The following is a 20,676-nucleotide window of genomic DNA, read 5'->3' as shown; positions in this document are numbered from 1 at the left end:
CTCCAATCCTTTCGAAAGGAGAAGTTTGGGAGATAAATTGATACTTAAAGACCTTGGACCGGACCAACCCGATTTGTGCATATCACAGAATGCTCGTGAGAAAAGCAAATCATATACGCGAAGTTTCACACGTAGCTGGTACACCAGAAAGGCTTGGCTAGCTGGATGCAACAAGGTAAATGCTGTCTTCTGTTTTCCATGCTTGCTATTCAAACAGCCGGGGACAGATACGTCGTGCCCGTGGACTGTGAAGGGGGTAAATGACATGACACATTTGTCCCAAAGAATTAAAAAGCATGAGTGCACGAAGGCACACATGACATGTACCATTAAGCTAGCCATGCTAGGCAAAGCTAACATAGCCGCGCAGCTAGATCAAGGGTACAAGATCTCAGTAATAACGCACAACGACGAAGTAGACAAGAACAGGCACGTCTTGTCGAACATTATTGATTGTGTGACATTTTGTGGGGGCTTTGAACTGGCTTTGCGTGGCCATGACGAGACTGACACGTCCGCCAACCCCGGCGTCTTTCGGCGTTTAGTTAACCTGCTGGCCTCGTTAGTAGCGTCTTGGAGGAGCACCTTAAAACGGCTACCGTTTTCAAAGGCACCTCAAAGCCGGTGCAAAATGAACTGTTGGACTGCATGTTAGCAGTTACTAAAGATTACATTCTGGTCAAAAATGCCAGTTATTTAGCTATTCAGGCGGATCAGACCACTGACATTTCCACCCACTGCCAGTTAGTCCTTGTGCTACGCTACATCGATCCCCATAACAATGTCCAGGAGCGTTTGTTTGAGTTCATCGCTCTTCAAAATGCGAATGCTGACAGTTGCCACCGCGCTGATGGAGAGGCTGGGCACTATACTCCCCGATGAGACAGGGCAAACTAATCGCCCAAGCCTGTGACGGTGCAGCGGTGATGAGGGGAGCTAAAGGTGGAGTTCAGCGGAAATGAAGGATGTGTACAGTAGTGCGCACTACATCCACTGCTATGTGCATCAGCTGAACCTCATTATGCAGCAGGCAACATCCCACATCCCCAAAATAAGTGCATTGTTTTCAGACCTCGTGGATTTGCTGCATTTTTCTCCAGGTCTTTTAAGAGAACTGCGATCCTGGATCAAGTGGTGGCACACAGACTTCCTGGCACTTCCACAACACGATGGAACTTTCACAGTCGTGCTGTGAACACTGTGTATGAGCAGAAGGAGAACATCCTGAAGTGTTTCCAGACAATCAGAGACTCGGGTGACTTTGATCCCATAACAGCGAGAGAAGCCGGGGGCTTTGTGGGAATGATGGAAGATGACGGTTTTTGCTTTTTCCTGACATTGTTCCACAACATCATGCCACATGGAGACATGCTGTTTAGCCAACTGCAGAAGAGGATCATCGACTCTGTCTACATCAAAGGACTCATCAAGAGGTTCACCAGCAGCATACAGGCAATCAGGTAAATCATTATTTACAATGGCTGAGATGTGCTTATTATCGGACATCTGTGAAACCTAAATGTGATTTAGCTGAACACAATAAACCAACTCATACATGCTTGTTTAAATATCTTAAACAGGCTTACTGGAAATGTATATATTATACAACGTTTATAAGGTGTATCTCTGACTACTATTTAAAATAGTCAATTCTTCCCACAATGAGTAATTGTACATGGTTACTTGTGGTTTGGATCAGGGACTCCATTCCTCCTGATGGATCTGTGCAGCAGCCGCCCACAACACAGCGGCGGGCACTTGGACATGAAGAGCATCAGCGGTTGGCTAGAGAGGCAAGCAGTAATAGGAACGTGTTCTATGACCAAAAGCTCCTTTCATAATATAGGTAATTTCATATCACAATAATGATACATTTCACAATAAAGCCCATTTCCTGTAAATTCAATAAATAGGTAGGCTAGTTAAAATATCCACATAAAAGGCCTATTGCTTATTACATTCTGAATTGAATACACTTAACAAGGCCTAAACTGCAAAAAGTGTCCCACAGTCTCTACATTTCAAAGGGGATCAAGACAGATCAGAAAAGGTTTAGGCCTCCAGAAGCAACCACAGTGGACAGAAAGGGCCCAACAATAAATGAATGAAGTGTAAACATAGTCATTAAATGTATATATTGTAGTGACTTAATTTTAAACAGTAATATTGTTCTGTTGACGCTCAGATAGATGTCCTGTTATTCTGATAGCAGGGTGTCCGCGGGGTCTTAAAAAGTATTAAAAGTTGATAAGTCAATTTAGCGAAAATTAAGGCTATTAAAAAGTACTAAAAAGTATTAAACGGCATTTTCCAAGGTATTAAGAAGGTCCACAGCAACGACAACATGAAACACCCTTTACTTTACTGAAACAACATGTCGGGGAAACCCCCTCAAGGCAGAGTCCGTGGCCTAACGTAAGCTTATTTTTTATTGTATTTATTATAGTTCTTATAATATTACGTTTTGTATTCTTATCCATGTGGTTGTATGTTTATGTATTTCTGAAAAATGTACATTTTTATCAACCTTTGTAGTTTGACAACTGTAACTTTGATTAGGTTTTTGCCTTGGACTTTGTCCCGCGCCTTACCGTAGACCCTGACTACCAAGACATGATGCGTCAGGAATTTCGTCGTGTTGCGGCACGTATGGGTATGTTTAACAAATATTTAGGTTCAAGTAATATGATATCTGTGTGGATATGTTAGTAATTGATCTTGTTGGTTTTGTTAGGCGTGAAGTACACACCAATTGCAGAGTACTTCCCTTCGAAAGATCTTGACCTGTGGAGCAGAGATGGCGTGAGTGACTTGGCAAATGGAAACGTTTTGTCTGTATACTTCTTTGTAGTTGAAATTCCAAGTTCCGTTCTTGAAAAAACATATTGAATGTTGTGCTATTTGTAAATGTATTTTTATTTGCTGGTTTTTGAACGTCTCATCAACGTTGCGTGGAAGTCGGAAACGGTACCGAAGGAGTGGCAGACCGGGGTGGTGGTCCCCCTTTTCAAAAAGGGGGATCAGAGGGTGTGTGCCAATTACAGAGGCATCACACTACTCAGCCTCCCCGGGAAAGTTTACTCCAAGGTACTCGAAAGGAGGGTCAGGCCGATTGTCGAACCTCAGATTGAGGAGGAACAATGCGGATTCCGTCCTGGTCGTGGAACGACGGATCAGCTCTTTACTCTCGCAAGGATCCTGGAGGGGGCCTGGGAGTACGCTTATCCGGTCTACATGTGTTTTGTAGACTTGGAGAAGGCGTATGACCGGGTTCCCAGGGAGTTACTGTGGGAGGTGCTGCGGGAGTATGGGGTGAGGGGGTCTCTACTCAGGGCCATCCAATCTCTGTACTCCCAAAGCGAGAGCTGTGTCCGGGTCCTCGGCAGTAAGTCGGACCCATTTCCGGTGAGGGTTGGCCTCCGCCAGGGCTGCGCTTTGTCACCAATCCTGTTTGTAATATACATGGATCGGATTTCGAGGCGTAGTCGTGGGGGGGGGGGTCTGCAGTTCGGTGGACTAAGGATTGCACCACTGCTTTTTGCAGATGATGTGGTTCTAATGGCTTCATCGGTCTGCGACCTTCAGCACTCACTGGATCGGTTCGCAACCGAGTGTGAAGCGGCTGGGATGAGGATCAGCACCTCCAAATCTGAGGCCATGGTTCTCAGCAGGAAACCGATGGACTGTCCACTCCAAGTAGGGAATGAGTCCTTACCCCAAGTGAAGGAGTTCAAGTATCTCGGGGTCTTGTTCTCGAGTGAGGGATCAATGGAGCGTGAGATGGGCCGGAGAATCGGAGCAGCGGGAGCGGTATTGCAGTCGCTTTACCGCACCGTTGTGACGAAAAGGGAGCTGAGCCGGAAGGCAAAGCTCTCTGTCTACCGGGCCATTTTCGTTCCTACCCTCACCTATGGTCATGAAGGATGGGTCATGACCGAAAGAACGAGATCGCGGATACAAGCGGCCGAGATGGGTTTCCTCCGCCGGGTGGCTGGTGTCTCCCTTAGAGATAAGGTGAGAAGTTCGGTCATCAGGGAGGGACTCGGAGTTGAGCCGCTCCTCCTTCGCGTCGAAAGAAGCCAGTTAAGGTGGTTCGGGCACCTAGTTAGGATGCCACCTGGGCGCCTCCCTAGGGAGGTGTTCCAGGCACGTCCAGCTGGGAAGAGACCAAGGGGTAGACCTAGGACCAGGTGGAGGGATTATATCTCTTCGCTGGCCTGGGAGCGCCTTGGGATCCCCCAGTCAGAGCTGGTTGATGTCGCCAGGGAAAAGAAAGTTTGGGGCTCTCTGCTGGAACTGCTACCCCCGCGACCCGACCACGGATAAGCGGGAGAAGATGAAGATGGTTTTTGAAGGTGCACTTGAGTGACAGTGCGGGAATGCCAATCCTGGTCGGTTCGATCTGGAACGCAGCATACATGCAACTTGTTCCAGCCGAGCCGACGCCATCTCCTGTTGTCCACAGAAGATCACCGCCTGCCAGGAGAGTCACTCCAAGGGTGATTGTCAAAGGAGAGGTTGCCAAATCACCGCAACTGGATCCTTCCAAGTGGACCGTTATCGGCCAGGGCAGGAAGGTAATTGTGTGGTTGACATCTTTCAGTCAGAGTGATATTCTCTGAGCAGTGTGCCTTGATAACGGTGGAAGAGTACCCATTTGATTAACACAAGCTATGCTATTGATCTTTACAGAGGAGCCAACACGATGAACCTGAGCAGTCCATTGATGCGCTTAAACCAGCAGGGACTGTTCAGCAGGAGGTCGGTCAACTCTGTATTATGCTTTGAAAGCATTGGGGTATGTTTATTGCAGTTTATATGTACATCTTTTTCCCTTTTTCTAAAACAGTGTTTCTTCATTTTCATTCCACAGGAATTGGAGGAGAGTTATCTTCCACTGACACCTGCGTGGTTCAGCAGTGCAATGTTGGTTGAGATGGACAACATGAGTCCATCCCATCTCCCTGGCCCTGATGAGTCCATCCCATCTCCCTGGCCCTGATGAGTCCATCCCATCTCCCTGGCCCTGATGAGTCCATCCCATCTCCCTGGCCCCGATGAGTCCATCCCATCTCCCTGGCCCCGATGAGTCCATCCCATCTCCCTGGCCCCGATGAGTCCATCCCATCTCCCTGGCCCTGATGAGTCCATCCCATCTCCCTGGCCCTGATGAGTCCATCCCATCTCCCTGGCCCTGATGAGTCCATCCCATCTCCCTGGCCCTGATGAGTCCATCCCATCTCCCTGGCCCTGATGAGCGCACACCGCCGGGTCCAAAACGGCAAAAGGTAATCTGTTTGTTGCTTTGCATGTTGGTTGATGCCCTATTATAAAATGTATCCTTCCTGACAAACTTGAAATGTATTACAGTGAGGACAACTTATGCTGTCCATAAGGAGTTATTAGTGGAGGATTAATCATTTTGTTTTCCTTACGTTAGAAAGCAAAGAGCTGAAGCAGAGGGCTCCTGCCTCCAAGAGGACCCTGGCAATACGACAGGTTGTTGTTTTCTTCTTTTTTAAAGGCAATATAGGACTTGTTTAAAACTAAAGTTACACACATACTGGTGGTGTTATTTATTGTCAAGTTTACTTACTTGTTTTGTTTTTTAGGGGGAGGCAGCTCCCATGGGTGTGGAGGTGATGTTACGGCCACCTACCAGTAGAGGGACAGTTGCTGTGGAGCAGCAGGTCTGTGCTCTTTGTGTGAAGGATGTGCTTTCAGAGGGACATTTTAATGAAGCATGCTAATTTATTGACATTGATACTTTTGCTCATTGTTAAAATAGTTTCAGTTGTTAGCCTGCATGCAGTCAACGTTGTTTCAAGTGTACACAATACAAGAAACCTCTCTTTTGAGTTCCATGCAATATGTGTGTGAGTAAGTAGAAAAACTAAACTTAATATATAATAATAATACATTTGTATTCATAATTGTATAGCTTTCTATTATTTAGTTAAACGTTTGTGAAACAATTTAAGACAGTCTTTTTAGCAGTTTTTTTATATATTAATTTTCTTCTAGGTGGAGCCATCACCCAGCGTGGAGCCATCACTGAGCGTGGAGCCATCACCCAGCGTAGAGCCATCACCCAGCGTGGAGCCATCGCGGAGCCATCACTCAGCGTGATAGTGGATGCTGATGATGACAACAGATGGAGAACAGGTAAGGGCTATGCTGCATGTGTTCAGATAAAGTGCAGTTGGCTGTTGTCGCAGGGACTGATGTGAGGTATGCATCAGTTACTGACAATAGAATATCTGTTGCATGTTCTATCGCGGCTGCGATCAAACATTTGATTGCGCCTGTGTGTACGTGGAGCAGTACAGATATCGATGCCATACGCGTTGCAGGGTCAAAGCTTAACTCGTGTGTATTAGGGGAAGCCCATAACATGAATGTAAAGCCAAAGAACTTGCAGGTTGGTTGAGCAGACCAGTGTGTTTGGACGTAAGTGGAACTTCAATATGGGCCTGCCAGTGTACGGGGAATGTAATTTGTCTGAAGGGGATACGGTGTTGTCGGAGAAGCTGCTTGAACACTTATCAGGGATGGCATGTGTCTGTTTAACCTAAATTCCACAGCCAGTGCAATCATTAAACACAACGACTGTATTGTGGTCGTTGATCGTGGCACACGTGGTGCGTCTGGGTTAGCATCCAGTGCTGGCACATCTGTAGCCGTGTTCAACACATGCCCTGATGACCTGATGCTTCACGTCAGGAGTCTCAAGAATTCACTGAACACAGAGGTTTAGCAGAACAAGCCTTTCTGTGAAAGCAGCTCAAGTTAATTCGGAGACGGCTAGAGTCACTTCAGACGGTGATGGGGACACGTGTGTCAGGGGAACATTCAGTCAGGGGGACCAACGGTTTAAATACGCAGGACTTCAGTGCATGGCTGTGAGTTTGGTAGGCAAAGCAAAACACACAGGTGACAGCGTGTTCACATGGCGGTCCGTCCACCTGGATAAAGTTGTTGTTCTTGGTGACGATCTGTACACCTCCCTGCGTGACCAACAAGGCATCAGTGGCGGGTACAAACTGCTTTCAGTTCCAGATCTGCCCAAGGAGGCCATTATCGACGGACAAAGACTTCTGTTTGATAACCTGAGGCACAACCTCTTTAGCGTTGTAGAGCTGAAAACAAAAGTCAGGCAGAAAGATATGGTTTTTGCGGAACTGCTAGATAGGTTGAGAACACGCTCAGAAGAAACAGCGTTGTCAGCTCGTGACATTGATTTGTTGAAGAGCTGAAACAGGGGAAGACAGTTCAGCATTACACATTTCCCCCCCAGACACTCAGGATCATAATCTTGTGCAGCTGTTGAGAACATGCCGGAACATGTAGAAACAGAAGCTCAGGATGCTGGCCATAGCAGACGCACTGGAGAACTGGAGGTGAAACATGGACATCACGACATCCATCAAACATGTTTAGCAGAACGTTTGGCTCTTGAGGAAAATGCTCGTGTAATGTTGACAAAAAATATAGATGTGACGGAGGGGCTTGTAAACGGGGTACGCGGCACGGTGAGACAGTTACTTCTGTGTCCGTCCATTTTGACGATGGCAGAGTTGCGGCACAGCGCAGGAAAGACTCTGAAATGCATCAAGTGAACTGGACACCACTTGTTCCAGAAGAGGATAGAGTCACCGTGAAAGGTGGGTTGCGTCGCCAATTTCCCCTGAAGCTGGCGTGGGCTTGTCCAGCACATACGGTGCCAGGGATAACTGTCGATCGAGCTGTGGTGTTGCTGCTGGACAGGCGTATGTTGCATTAAGTCGTGTTCACATGTGTCAGGCTGAATCATTCAAGATTTTAAACCTAACGCCATCTTTTGTAAAACAAATGTTACGCAAGCGATTCAGTGCAGCCTCAGTTTCTGCGTGAAGATAGGATCCACCCCAAATCGCACACGGACACTTTTACTGTGTTTTTGACAAATGTGCAAAGTTTGACCCGTCATGTGGAAGAGTTGACCCTTTGCACGCAGCATGTGCAGCCTAGCTGTATTGCTGTCTCAGAGACATGGCTGCCTGCTGTCTCATCATTTCACGACATTAACATCAGTGGTTATACATTGGCTCGTTGTTCTCGAAGTAAATCTCACAGCAGCGAGAACCCAGCATTAGTTGCTCTGAAAGACCAACAACATGGTGGTGTTGGCATATATAGTGCTAACAGTATTGAATTTAGTATTCTTCAAGTGCCAGATGTACATCTAGAATGTATAGTGTCCAACTGTTTGTCTCACAACATTAATTGCGGTAATTTGTAGACCACCATCATATCCCATGTCTTGTTTAAAGAACATTTAGGCAAATTACTTGATTTGTTTGATCTATTCGGCGACACAATTGCTGTGATGGTGATTTCAATGATGACATTTTAAAAACATCAACCAAATGTGCAACAGGCAAAGGGCATGAGCAGCAAGTCACACAACCCACTACGAGAAGGCACGTTAATTGACCGTGTATATGTGAAAACACGGTACGATGTAGAATCAACTGTGTTGCCCAACTGCTGAGGTCGAGTAACTTCAGACGTCGAGCAAATGTAGCTATCAATTCTGTGTTTTCACCTTGTGTTTCATCGTGCCAAATGAGGCGCTTTCTTCAATCAAACGTCCCCCTGGTTTAATTTGGTATGTTTTAGGGATCATCCCTCAAGTTCATCGTCTTCAAAGCCCCTTCCTCATTGAAAGTTATCCTCATCTACCGGCCCCCTGAACCACATCCCTCCTTCCTCTCACTTACCTCCTCAAACTAGCTTCATCCTCCCTGCTTTGCGACCTTCACATGACTATCGAGTCGCCCACCTGCGAGCTGTCATTCTGATTCTCCACTGTAATAGACCATGTTACTGTCACCCAACACTTCACCTCCCGACCCGTGCCAAAAGACACATCCTCGACCTCGTCTTCTATACAAACCGCCCTGTACCTTGGCGTAATGTTTAGCCCCACCCTTTCCCTCGATCCTATCATCTGCCAAGTAATCAAAACCACATTTCACCAGCTCCGCAAAGATCTGTCCCTCTCCCTGAAATTGCAACAGTCTCATAGTTAGGAATTATTTATATATTTATTCTGTAATTCATTTTTAATTAGTCTTTAGTAAGTTGGACCTGGTAGTTCATTTTTAGCGGCTGTATCTCTATTTATTTATATTATTAATATGTTCTTAATTATTGTGTTCAATATGTTGTTAATAAAAAAATAAGGTTTCTTTTTCCTGCATTACAACAGCATTTTTAATTAAAACTGCGGTCGCACTTGTGCGCGCAGTGATGAGCGGGCCCTGAACAGAAGGCAGGAGGCCCTGCAGCGCCTGGAGGTGCTGCAGCAACCGCCTCCTTTGCTCAGGACGGCACGTGTTGGTCCTTAAACTTTAAAATGTATGACTGTGATTGAGCATTTGTGCTGTACTACTGTAGAGTTACATTGACTGTTTTTTTATTTTGGTTGGACTGATTGCATCATCATACAATGACAGAATAGTCATTTGTGTCTTCATGTGTGCAGACCGGAGTGACGCAGGCACCCAGACGGAGGAGGAGGACATTTTTGAGGACATGGAGTGATTTATTTTTATTGTATAAATGTTGTTAATAAATGTGTTCATTTAATTGGTTTCATGTAGTTGTTGATTTACAGTTGACAGTTAATTCTCAGTGTCTGTAATTATAATTAAGAATGTTCAGAGGGTTGTTGTAAATAATAACACAATAGTATTAGTAATAATGAGGAACAGCATTATTTATGATACACCTTTTTGGATTGGCTCTTGCTTCCAAAATGGCCATCTTTTAATTTATTTATTAATATAAATAATAAAGTTCCATAACTTCAGTTGGGAACAGAGACCACACCTTATCTCCCCAAGGCATTTCCCATCCAATAGGTGTGCTGTGTGTATAACCCTTTCTCCTGTCTGTTGCTCCCTCTCTCAGCACAAGAACCAGAGGGGGTTCAGTGGAGCCTGAATACCTGCACTGAGACCCTCACCCTGCACCCTGAGTCTCAACTCTGAGTCTTTCAAGCCTTTCCCTATTTGTTTGTATTAAACAAAACATTAAGCTTTCCCAATGGTGTGGTTTTCGTTTGGTGAAAAAGTGCAAATGCAGTGTTTGTATATAAATCACATATTGTGTTGCTGTTGGTCGTGAAATTGCTCCTGCTGACTTGAGCCAGCCATTTCTTCCTCCGCTCTGTGTCAGTGGGGAAGCCGTACATTCGTGCTCCTTTCTCTGAGCGATTTGAGCATCCCCAGGCAGCACAGCAAACCATGGTGGCGACTAGGAGGCAGCACAGCAAACCATGGTGGCGACTAGGAGGCAGCACAGCAAACCAGGACAACACGGAGGAAAAGGCACCGACGAACTGCATGATATGCTATTCATTGTTTATTGAATTCCATGTATTTGCAATGGCTGTTCCTAAAACAACACATTTAACATCATCATCATCATCCTCATCATCATGCTGCTGCTGCTGCTAGTCCTTTGATAGTTACCTGTCGGTCTTTAGATAACTTGTGTGCTCAATTACCATGTTGTATTGATTTATTGTATAAATATTGCAAATCAAAACCTTTATTCACTAATAATGACCAAACATCGTAGTTCTATCTCCTGTTATCGATGCATTCACATCGCCCGCCATGAACTTCCGGGGAACGATCCTCGTCTACATGAACCACGTGACGATAACCGTTTTTGGACTTCCGTTGCCGTCTTCCATCTATATGGCGCTGCCCAGTACGTCGACCGCGGGGGCAATGCTGGTAGATCGCGAGTCATTCATAAAAAATAAAATCCAGCTCCGTTAAAATAGACAAAACAGGTTTTGATCCCTCCTCCCTGCCACTTGATTCAGGAGTTTACTTGATTGACTGAAAAAGCGACCCATCGCTTTCCAGTCTGTTAAGGTGGGGTAGGTAAGTTTGAGAAACCGGCTCGAGATCGCTAGAATTTGAAAATACACAACCGGAGAAAATCTGCCACTTCTTCACAGAGCCCCTCCCCCAACACACACGAACGCGCACATGACCAATGAGGGCACGAGATAAGTTTGTGCCCCGATGGAAGGCTGACAGGCAGGTAGGCCATCCAATCCGTTTAGCCGGCCTGGCTAAACGGATTGGATGGCAGTATTACGGCTTCTACAGATTACATTTTGTTATGGATTTTTTGTCAAAGCACTTCAGATATTCATTGCTATCGGGATGTTAAGAGCATTCCATGGAATATAACAAAAAGTGTATCTCGAGCCGGTTTCTGAAACTTACCTACCCCACCTTTAACCCAGAATGCAAAGCGATACAAAATCAGTCAAGTGCCGGGAAAACTCAAATTAAGTTAAAGAGACAAACAAGAGAGAAACAACAAAATCAGTGCGGGACCGAGCAAGAAGCTAAAGACCACTTCCACCCAGAATGGGAGGAAGAATATTTTGTTGTGATGTCACATTCAAAGGTTATTTGCCTTATTTGTAAAGCAAGGTAACGTGGAGAGGCATTATCGGAGTGTTCACAAGGCACAGCAGCGACTTCCCTCCGAGTAGCGAGTTGAGAAAGGTCATGTATTATTGCTACACAAACATTATCTCGCAGTCTTAGTGTCGCCAACTCGTTTCTAACATGCAATAAGACAAAACAAATGCGTCTATGGTCGGTGTATTTCTGATCTTTACAATCGAGACGAGACAATGCTCGTTGCCAAGAGAGTTTAGCATGTGAGGGCGGTAACACGAGCAATTTGTCTAAACATTTATCAAAAGTGCTCCACATCCAGACGGAGGAATGCACCGGGTTCCACTGTCTTTCCAGCAGCTCTGTAGCCCCGTCCACGAGGAACGTTTCCACGTCAGGTGTTCTGTATGCTAGCAGCAACACACGGAGTTAACTCAATGATACAAACATGGATTAATGATTAGAGGAAACTGAGTTATTTAGTTTGTTAAAGTTTCAGCTATTCTGTTTCCAGTTCTGTCATCACATTATTTAATACGATTTGTTAAAACAGCGTTTCTCAAAGTGTGGTGCGATGAACGGGAGATTATTTTTTTTTTATTTATCGAATCGAACCTGGGTCCTCACGGGCGGTAGTGGATTATTACAGCCGGAGCCTCGCAACGGTGGTGGACTTTCATAGCACCGCTGCACTGGACCTGCTGGACAATCTCCCCCAGGATAGCCCTGCAAGGTGATCAAATCCAAGCAGTGTGTATTATAGGAACATGGAGCTGTTCAGCATTCAGGAGGATATGCAGCTCTACGCGTGCGCACGAGCGATGCATTGGCTGCGCTGCATCAGGACAGAGTGAGCCGGAAAGGGCTTCCACACGCTGTTTATATAGAGGTGTGGGAGGGGCTTATTTCCCATGTAACTTTCGTGAAGCCTCCGTATGTCACGGTGAGCCGGTGAGTATCCATAGTTTTTTCTTAATCCTGTTTTTGACCTTTGTGACCCCAATAAAATGTTCATTCCAAATTGTTATGTTGTCTCTGTATTTATTTACAATTCACGTGTTCTCTAAAGTGGGCCTCCATTTAATTATTTCAGGCGTGAAGAGGAGTACTGTTCTAAACAGTTTAAAAGTGTCAGACATAGGCCGCGGCCGCCTTGTTGCAATTGCACTGGTTTCAGTTGGCTTCAATTTGTTTTATATCGTCAGCCATAATGACTAACATTATGAAACCAAATAAATGCACGTGATTGTTTCATAACAATATGATAACGCTCCGTTTCTAATAAGTCACGTTTTTTGGGAGGGGCGGAGGACCATCTAATTAATGTGTCTACATGAATATAATTAAATGGAATGAACGGCATAATTTAGGCATTGTATTTCCTGGATTAGGCTACCTTCGTTTTAAAATATACTATCCAAATTTCACATCTGAAATGGCCAACAATTATCACTTTAAACGCCACAGGTTAGGCTACTTGATTATTATTATTATTATTATGTAATTATTAACATCCAACGCTTTTTGAGCCAAATACGCAACTGCGTGTGTTCATAATTGCATGATGTCAGCAGCTGGAATACATCGTCCAGCTGAACATTTAGGGGAAATGCAACAAATGAAGTTTATTTTCAGTAAGTGTTACTGGACAGCTCCTCAAAGTCCTACAGCTTGTATTTAAGGCAGCGCAGCGCTCTCCCTCGGGAGCTCCATTCTTTCACTGCTCATATATATGCGGGTTCGGGTCGGGTTGCGGAACTAATTGGCAATATGTGCGGGTAGCGGGGCGGGTTCGGTTTTGGACATCGCGGGAGCGGGTCTTGAAAATCAGACCCGTGCAGGACTCTGTCACACACACACACCCTCCCGGTCCTCCCGATGGCCAGTCGGTGCCTGCCGGTGAGCGTGGAAGTGTGGTCTGCCGCAAGCGCGGCTGTCAGCATCTGCTTGTAGATGGTATTTTAAACTTGATGCGCTCTGGAACTACGGGGCGGATGGACAAAAAATACACATGCGTTAATCGTGTTAAAATAATTAGTGCCGTTCATTAATTTATTTATTTTTGTTATTAACGCGTTAACTTGACAGCCCTAATACAAACACGACACTCAGTTGAGTTTTATGTCCACTGCTAAATTAGTTATTCAGGCACATTTGTAGTTGTGCGGTCCATATCTCATTAACATATCTAATGTTAGTAACTATTAAAGAACAAATGGGGACAATTCTGTTTTAATGTAGTTTGCCCATTGTAACTGCTGTGCAGACATTCTGATAACATAGGGCCTCTAACTAATTACCTTAAATAAACTCACTAATGAAACCAGTTCAATTCACATTATTCTTATCATTCTTTACGAGCGCAGTAACGGTAAGGTATCTAATTACTTATTTATTTAGTATTCCATAACTTAATAACAGAGATGGTCAAACTGAAGTGGCAGAAATCCTAAAATGAAGCGGGACAGTGAAGTGTTCTCCGTGAGAGGGTGATCAAGAAAAGAGAGCGAGCGGTCCTCTTCCAGTTGAGACACTGTAGGTGAAGGATGCTTCAGGAAAAGACCAAACACTGGATGTCTTTCAGTCGCCAACATGTGTTTTCGAGACACTGATATTAACGGGGAAACCCTGCAGGACTCAAATGCCTCGTCTCTGTTCCCTTAAACTCATGCAGTGATTCGCAATACAACAAACCAACCAATCTACCCCTCACTGAGGACATCACCAAACTCCACAAGCATCTTGATGAACAGGCAACATCAGCTACCATAGCACTGATGGAGCAGGCAACAGTGCAGAACTATTCTAGGCTTACAAGGACACCACTGACAAAGATGGTCCTCTTCAACAGAAGACGTGTTGGGGAGGTTTCGAAGATGAAAATGAAGAATTTCCTGGAACGAGATCTCGGAGAGTCATGAAGAAATTGGGCTGTCAAAATATGAACAGAAGCTTTGCCGCTATTTTGAGCGGGTGGAGCTGAAAGGGAAACGGGGTAGAAAAGTAGCAGTGCTGCTAACACCGGAAATGGTAAATGCACTCAAGCTGCTGATCCAAAAGACAAAGGAATGTGGTGTGCCAGATGTAAAGGAGTACTTGTTTGCTGTACCGAAATGCCTGAGTTACTACAGAGGACACCAAAGTCTTAGAAGTTTCGCAGATGAATGTGGTGCGAAGAAGCATGATTATTTACGATCTACTCAGCTGCGCAAAGAAATGGCGACCGCCAACTCTCCTCTCTCCAGCGGGCTTTCTTGGAAGCTGGATGTCCTGCAAATCAAAGGTAACTAACAAACACAAATGTGCACCTGCTTATTGACAAGGGAATGACATCGGGTACTAATTGTAAATGTTAATTCTCAGACACCAAGGACCTGAAGCTGAAGGTGGCCGTCATTGCCATTGATGGCGAGGCCAAGGGCATCTGGTTAACAGCTTCTCTCCTCTGGCAAATCTACCTGAGGAGGATTCCATGCCGCTGCTTGAATGAAAGCAGAGCAGGTTTCTTTTGTGTTTTCCTCCAGTAGGAAGACATCAAAGCAACTGTGATGGAGGAAGTACTTAAAGTTAAATTAGTCGTACCACAGTGCAGAAAGGGAAAACACATGCATTGATGATGCATCCTCTGTGGCATGTGACAACCCTGTGGTTGTCCACCAGGTGGTGCTGCTGTAACCTGTGTGGTTCTTGTAATCAGCAGTGATGGGACCCACCTGTGGCCTTGACTCCAGGATATAGAGGGCTGCAGAGCAGGCTCTCTCTCAGCTGCCCTGCTCGGTGCAGCAGGACACCGCTCCTCTGGTCTGTTTTATTGTTGGTTGTAACCACTGTGTTGGGTAAATAAATGATTGTTTTGGGCAACTCCTGTGTGGAACTGGTGTCCTTATGTTGCAAGCAGAGCCAGCTCGTAACATAATAATAAAGAAAGACTAATGATATCTTAAACCAAAATAAATCAAATGGAAAATTAACCGACAACAACAATTTAACATAAATAAAACAAGGATACGTTTGACTCAATGTTGTGTAAAGTACCCGTTATGGTTAAGATATATATATTTTTTAAATAATACAGCTTCCGGAGACACGAAGAGGAGACACCAACAATTCTTCCACTTGAAATGCGTTTAAACTGTGTCAGAGTGATGTTTAATCTGTTCATTTTAATTGGTTAATAATTGGTGTTTAATACTGGCAACTTCTAATTGTTGAAAAAACGAAAACGTTCCCAATAGGGGGGGGTGGAATCGATCCAGTTTCTGGCGCACTGCCACTCCAACATCCAATCCCGACTTGAAGTTTAATCACGGGGACTGTAGGCCTAAACGATAGATGGGGATTATGGGTAGTGTAGTGTCTTCGGCCATCCCAAACTCGATGATGATGCACATCTGTTTCCTGTTATTTTTATTTTGAAATTCAGTTCCTGACGGATGCCAAAAAAGCCCGAGATTATAGAATTAAACAAATAAATAAAAACAAGGATAAATGTGTGTTATTTTGAAAAGAATAACAAATTAGAAGGAAAAAAAGATTTAAAAAATACAGGTTTCAGTATCCTGAGGCTCCGAGCCATTTCCTTTCCTCACGGACGGCAACGAAAGTCCGAAATGATACGATTTTAAATAAAAGCAATAATCGTGGCTTGATATTGAGTAAGAACATGCTTTTATGAACCACACAGCTTCCGGTCTTCCTATAACACGTAATGCAGCGAGACTGGGTTGAAACATACTACCAATAGAAATACATTGCTTTTAAAATCGTGCTGTGCAACACGAAAAAAAGGGGGAAATCGTGTTGGTGAACACGAAATGCCGTGAGACTGGGCTGTGTATGGGAATGGATAATATTTTCTCTTCCATGGTTTTCCATTGGGCATCATATGATGGATTGCACCAGCATACCATGGGCCTCAGCTGTGCTGCCCGGTAATACTCTTTAAGGGAAGGTAGGCCCCCCCCCCCCTTTTCTTTTGCAAATAACATCACTCAAGAATAACAAGTAACATCAATAACAAATTACAACAGTTCAAAATGGAGAAAATCAATAACAAATCAATACATTCATGGAAATACTGAAATTAGTTGTGTGTGAGCAGGCTCGGAGTGGCCACGGGGAAATGTATTAAATATATAAATAATCTCCCGTTCATCGCGTCCATTCGCGCCCCACCTATCACATCTCTGCGCCCACTTTGAGAAACGCTGCTCTCGGTTAACTTGTTTTCTTCACGTTAACACTGGACCTTCGTATTTCCTACCTAGTGTAGGTGCTTACAGCAGACAGTAGCTCGCAGATTGACAGACACAGCCCACTCAAAAATATATTGTTTTATATAAAATTAATTGATACATATATTAGCAGTACACTTTACGAATATAATAGTTTGTTGTGGACAACTGCACCCATAAATCTCGTCCAACTAATCTTGCTGCTGTCACTCCTCGGCTCTTGGTAGTTCAGGCAATGATCAAACCTGGAAACTCCGGGCTTCCTGGCAGCTGTCAATCAAAGTCCAGTGGCTCCGCCCCAAAGTGTCAGAAACTTTTCACGCACGCGCAGACAGACTCCCGCGAGCGAGCGGGCTGTCTCTCGCTCGCGGGGGTTTAATCTGCGCGCTCATTTTATGCGCGTGTAAAAGCACATGTTTCGCTCCCATCCCCTCCCTCTAAATATATCAATAACGTATCATCCCCATCTGACCCGTTGCTACGGGCTGCAGTAGATGCAGTGTTGCTGGCGTTTAGTGATGGCTGCTTTAACCATGTGCGTGTAAATGATTATCCACAGATGTGTCTCTGCTGTGGAAGCTCTTTGGAGATGATGCACGCGCAGCGGAGCAGGTCACGCGCACCTGACACCATTTGTTGTTTGTATTTTTCGCTCCGTTCTCTTTTTTGAATCGAGGGTGCATGACCTTCAACTGGGGGTGCATCGCATGCCTATGCACCACCTTACTAATCTCCCCGCACAATTGTTCTCTGGTGTCGGAATGTCTCGCCATGTTGGTAAATTCTTAAAAAACAAAACACCATTTAATTTCGGGTCAACATGTGTTGTAACTTGAAACTGCGTTACTTACTGAGCATTGGAACGGGTGGTATATTGCCCTCATTTCATTAGTAATGCATTACATTACTTTGTTACAGCAACAAGTAATACATTACTGTAACTCAGTTACTTTTGTAACACTGCCTGTTGTACCCTCTCAGGTGGCCCCTACACGTCACTATCTGACACTCTCCCTAAGCCTAACCAGTAATAACAAATGTAATGTAATTTATATGGGATTCCACAGCAACGCTCACTGGAACCGTACTTACCTCTCCTTACCGTGAAACACACGAAAGGATTGAGAGAGAATATTAATACCTGTTGTTACAGAAGGAAAAACAACTAAATGACTTACCGTGAAAACACGAAGTACTGAGAGAGCGACATAGGCCACTCCCACATCTCGATAAAGGGCCGGCTGCCTCTCTCCCGCTCATTCCTGTCTGAGGCTGCACAGACACAGCTGGGAGGAAGAAGAACAAGCCACATGTCAATTTGAAATACACACTGCTGGGACTGATCAACCTATGCAGGCCCACCTTGTTGAGAGTCTAGTGAAGGTTCGAAACATTCGATAATCCAAGGACCATCAATGGGGCGTATCCTGCGAGCTAGTTCAGGCAGTCAACTTGAGCACTTGAGCTGCATTCATACATAACGCCCCTTGCCACTCTACAACCAACCAAACAGAGTCTCCTTAATATGCCGCTCTATTTAACCTGCCAGATATCTCGCTTTGCTTTGCTTGCTGCTGCTATTGCTGTAGCACGTCGCTGCTGCTGGCCTGCCCCACCACCACCCCAGCTTCCACCTGTAGGCTCGGGGGGGGGGGGGGTTAGTTATTTAATCATCACTCATCGTGCTATCAGTGGAGTGATGAGGCCCGAGCCTAGACGCCAAACTCAACTTTATGCTGCTTCTAATAAACATGTTGACGAAACACGTGAGTTGTCTGACTGAACTGATGTGTATAAAATAAGGCATGTTGTATTGTATGTACGACTGAAAGTAAGATCGAGTGCTCGGGCCATCCTTGTTCACCACCGAGGCAGGCCAACGCTCACCTTAGGCCCCAAGAAAAATGTAATTACGTTGAGTGATAGCTATCATAGTAGTGTTTTTACCATCACTCACATCTCACAGCCGGTCCCCGGCAGTAGGATCCAAGCCTCTTATTCCCTAACGCAGCCGGTGCCCCATGTTCTCATTTCTGGGGTAGGTTGGCTCTCTCCGATGGCCCTCAGGGGTCGCTGCCTGATACTCTCTCGCCCCCAATCGAACGCTAATCCTAACCGCCCCCTTTTCCAGGCCATAACCTAAAATGGACGCCCACGTGTTTACTCCTCTTCACGCCTGAAATAATTAAATGGAGGCCCACTTTAGAGAACACAGGAATTGTAAATAAATACAGAGACAACATAACAATTTGGAATGAACATTTTATCGGTGTCACAAAGGTCAAAAACAGGATTAAGAAAAAACTATGGATACTCACCGGCTCACCGTGACATACGGAGGCTTCACGAAAGTTACATGGGAAATAAGCCCCTCCCACACCTCTATATAAACAGCGTTAGCAGAGTTGAATCCGATTGTTAGCACTCTTTTCCCGCAGAAACTAGTTTAAATCACCGTTGTCACTATTGTGGGGATCACACGATTGCATCTCCGGTCTCCTGGCAGTGGTGAAACAGCCTGTTTGCTGGCAGGGAGAGACGCTGGGGCTGCTGCGTCCGTGTGCTGGGGGTCTTGGAGCGGCCACAGAGGTGCTTTTCGCGCTCTGTCTCCCTGTAGTGCGACATAAGCAGAGTGCTCGTGTCCATCGTGCTACTAATTGATAACTTTTAATAGCAATGTCTGTTATGTGTTCAGAATGTGCTATTTATCAGAAGTAGCACATTCTGAATGACCCATTTTAATTGCAAACGAACTTAAAACAGTCCCCCGACCTTTGAAACTAATCTACCCACTGTAGCAGCTATTTTCGGTTATAATGGTATCTTATCACCACGGATGTGCCTTTTTTTTTTAGCACCAAAGTCATAACTCTTTTATTGAAATCCATCTTCACATTTGATGTGATAACATCTCAGTACAACGCATTGTAACGGTGAACAATTCCTTCAAAAACAATTAAGCTCCATGTCAAAAAACAGGATTGGTCAAATTCAGTGCCTTTAACTGGTCACTGTATGTTCTGTTTCATAACGAATGAACCGCAACTTGAACAAAAGAGTGAACAAAGACACGATCAGAACATTGATATCCAAAGCAAGAAGAACGGAACGTGTAAGAACACAATGTGCCTGGATTTAACAAAACAAAGCTTACAGCACCGGGTATTCCCAGGCGTTCTCCCATCCAAGTACTGACCCGGCCGACCCTGCTTAGCTTCCGAGATCGGGCGTGCTTTTTTTTAATCAAAAACGTAACATTTACATTTTAAAAAACACCATAGTCCACCTTACTGATCCAAACAAACAGAACCCCAAGGCTTCCTACCTAATCACAGAGCAGTTGCTTCTCAGCATTCACTACTTTTTACCTCAACATGCATCTACTTTTCTTTCTATTCACTCATCCATGATCGATCAACAGAAAACATTACATCACAACATGTCCAGTTCACATGAATGATTCTTCAGTTATAACATTGCACACCACATGTTATATTGCATGGCATCCTCCTTATGCCTGGCTGTCTTGCACAACATGATATTCCAGACTCCCCTCTCTCACTTCAATTAGTGAGCAATCCTCCACCACCATGTACACAAAGAGCATCCCTCTATCCCTCTTTAAACTCCTCTCCATTATGTCCCCAGACCTCTAATGTTTTCTTCTCATAATGTGCGTAGTTCCTCCTGACTTTGACTGCATACCTCGCATGACTCAAGACAAGGTTCAGGAGACCCACATTGCATTCATCCATCTTCCCTCTCCAACCAAACATCCACAATTCTTTCCACTCCACTCTCCTACAAACCCCATTCCAGCACCTCTCAATCAGTTCTATTTCATCCTGGCAAAACAACACCTCAATTTAATACATTCAAAGAACTCGTGCATAACGTTTTCCACACCTATTTTGCAGACATCACATTCTTTATTGACCTTCTTCTCGAACATGCTCACAATTAGA

The sequence above is a fragment of the Pseudochaenichthys georgianus genome, unplaced genomic scaffold (assembly GCF_902827115.2).
Source record: "Pseudochaenichthys georgianus unplaced genomic scaffold, fPseGeo1.2 scaffold_363_arrow_ctg1, whole genome shotgun sequence".
Lineage (NCBI taxonomy): Eukaryota > Metazoa > Chordata > Actinopteri > Perciformes > Channichthyidae > Pseudochaenichthys > Pseudochaenichthys georgianus.
This window is presented reverse-complemented; position numbering follows the sequence as displayed.